We start from the raw sequence: 3,392 nt of genomic DNA on the forward strand, positions 1-3,392 counted from the left end.
CAATCCAATTACCAAAAACGAAGGTAGATTCATGAAATATAACCAAAACCGAGTAGAGAACAGTTATCCCAATTCATATGGTGAAAATTGCCTCAAGAATCGCCTCAATCCGAGCTCCATAGCTCCCAAAATGAAGAAAGAACCAAAACCCACGATAATATAGATTCTGACCCAGCGATTCCGCATTTGCGGACAATTCGTCGCATCTGCGACCATCGCTTATGCGGTAAGACTTCGCTTCTGCGAAAACAACTGACCCGACAATCCCTTGCACCTGCGGTCTTGAAATCGCTTCTGCGATCGCGCTTTTGCACACTTGAACCACATCTGCGATTGCGCAGGTGCGTCCAAGCACCCACACCTGCGATCCTCACGCCCATCTCCCCTTCACGCTTTTGTGACTCATCTGTCGCTTCTGCGGCCATTGTACCTGCGCAAACCAGCCACAGGTGCGATCACACCAGAACCAGCAGCTAGAAAAAAATCCAAAAATACAATGAAATGATCTGAGCCTCGTCCAAAACTCACCCGAGCCCCTCGGGACCCCGTCTGAACATCCCAACAAGTTCCATAACACAATACAGACCTACTCGAGGACTCAAACACACATAACAACATCAACACAATGAATCACACCTCAACTCGAAATCAATGAACTTTTAAACTTCAAAATTTCACAACCGATGCCGAGACCTATCAAATCATGTCCGATTGACCTCAAATTTTTTCACACAGGTTACGTTTGACATTACGGATCTGATCCAACTTCCGGAATCAGAATCCGACCCCGATATCAAAAAGTCTACTCCCGGTTAAACTTTCCAAAATTTCAACTTTTGCCATTTCGAGCCAAATTTAACCACAGACCTCCAAATCACAATCCGGACGCGTTCCTAAGTCCAAAATCACCCAACAGTGCTAACGGAACCATCAAAATTTCAATCCGAGGTCAAATGCTAAAAGTCAAACTTGGTCAACTCTTTCAAATTTAAAGCTCCCTAGTTGAGAATCATTCTCCCAAATCAGTTCTGAATAACCTGAAAACCAAAATCGACGATTCACACAAGTCAAAATATATCATATGGAGCTACTCACGCCCGTAAACTATCGAGAAAAGTGTAAATGCTCAAAATGACTGGTCGGGTCGTTACACACTCGGCCATACTAGGCTCTGTATCTCGGCTATTCTGAGCTCTCTCATTAGTGATCGACTACAGTAGGCTTAGTATATAACTTACCATCTTGTCAGAGGTTGCTCAATAGGGACCTGTACACCGATTATAGCTCGGTGGTGGTGAAAATACTACAATACTGCATATATAGACCCTTTACTCTCTTGACTGAAAGAAGACGATACTTAATTGAATATAAAGTCTCAATAAGGGAGAATACTGTAACTTATAAGGCAAGGATAATGTACATAAATTCAGGAATACAGACTTCTCTTTATGTCTTGTTATCAAACGCATATAGCTACGAAATCATGCCAAAATGAAGGAAAGGTTTAGCCTTAACATACCTTAACACAATCTGTCCAATAACCACGCTGAACTCATCTCGTCGCACCTTATCTATAACAATGATAGTAATACTATCATTAAGCTACAAAAGGTACAACTATCGCACAACGAACGACAAACTTATTTTATATTAAATTGGGCAGCATCTCCTATAATCTTTACTCCCTCCCAATTTGAGATAACACCAACGAAAATAAGAACACAGCAATAACAACATATATACATCATTTTTAACTTATATCCATCACAAAATACCGCAAAATAGCCCAATATACCCTAATCACTTCATACACAAACGACAACCATAGTAGTGTCAAACAACCCGAAAATGTAATGACGAACAACCAGCCAACCACACCGCCATGATGTGGTGTTTATACACACCTTTTCTCCTCCCAAAATCCATAAAAATAGTATAAAAACAAACAACCCAACAACGATACGAAATAGCCCACAAAATAGTCCACTACAAGTTGAACAACTCAAGCTCACGACTTCCGATCACAGTCCCGTGAGTTCTTACTATTATGGAACGAATTTCTCTACCTTTCCAGCAGAAAAAAGGGATAAAAGAGGGCAATATAGTTACCTTATTTTGTGAAGATCTCAGCTCCTAACTTGCTTCCTCAACTCTTAGGTTTTCCTCCAACTAGAACTTGAAAAGAAGAGAATATCTTTTAGGGTTTTGTGTTGAATATTTGGGAGAAGTATGCTTGGTTTATATCTAATTTTTGGATCTATAATGAGTGGAATATATGAAAAAATCAGCCCTTAAAGGGGCTCTGTGGCCGACCCCAACTAGCCTCTTTTTGTAGACATATTTGGTCCTTTCATTTAAGCAAGTAGGTGCCACACCTACTTGTCACCTATGCAGTTTGCGCAGTCTCACAAAAATACAAATATCTCTCTACTCCAATGTCATATTGATGAACAATTTAATGCGTTGAAAACTAGACTCGTAGATCTTCAATTTTGAAATTGACATGTTTAGACTCTTAGGTTACTTATTTGCATTAATTAAAGTTGTTATCTCATGTTATATCTTTCATTGTTGAATTTATTCTCATGCATTGATTGAAATTATTATTACATATTATATCTTTCAGTGTTGGGTTTATTCTTGTATGCATTTAATTTAAGTTGTTAATACATGGATTATCTTTCATTGTTGAGTTTCTTCTTATGCATTTATTTGAGATTATTATTACATTGAATATCTTTCATGGTTGAGTTTATTCTTTTGTTTCTTTGTGTTGTCGTTGAGCCTCTTGTACACCTTGTTTTTGAGTCGTGGGCTATGTATTATTGTGGCATTGATATTGTTGTTTGAGAAATATTGTGGCATATGGGCACGTGTGGTGCGGGTTGATTTTTGTGTAGTGATGAGAAGTGCATTTGGCGGTATAAGGGTGGTGATATTAATGCTCATGCGGCAACATAAGGGAGATTTATGCGTGTGATGCTAGTAACAAAAAGTACTTCATTTGAAGCACACGTAGCGATATAAGGGGGCTAAAGTGCGTAAAGCTATTTCGGAAAAAAATATTTTTTAAAAATAAATGCAAGACTCACGCGGCGATATAAGAAATATTTGTGATTTATGACTCGTGTATTGTGATCATGAGGTGTGGTACCTCGGGGTGACTCTTGTTGATATTTTGTGTTGGAATGGTTGTGATACTTTTGTGTGAGTCATGCATTTTACATGATTGTTCTGTTGCTTAAATATGCTAATTTGTGCCTTCGTGTTACTTGATGAATTGGTTGTCAAGATGAATTTACTTGCGTGGAGTCATCATCTCATATTTTATTGAGTTGTTAACATAACGAATTTAAATAAAGAAATAATTATCACACTTTACTTTATTTGAC

Source organism: Nicotiana tomentosiformis, chromosome 2 (assembly GCF_000390325.3).
Source record: "Nicotiana tomentosiformis chromosome 2, ASM39032v3, whole genome shotgun sequence".
Lineage (NCBI taxonomy): Eukaryota > Viridiplantae > Streptophyta > Magnoliopsida > Solanales > Solanaceae > Nicotiana > Nicotiana tomentosiformis.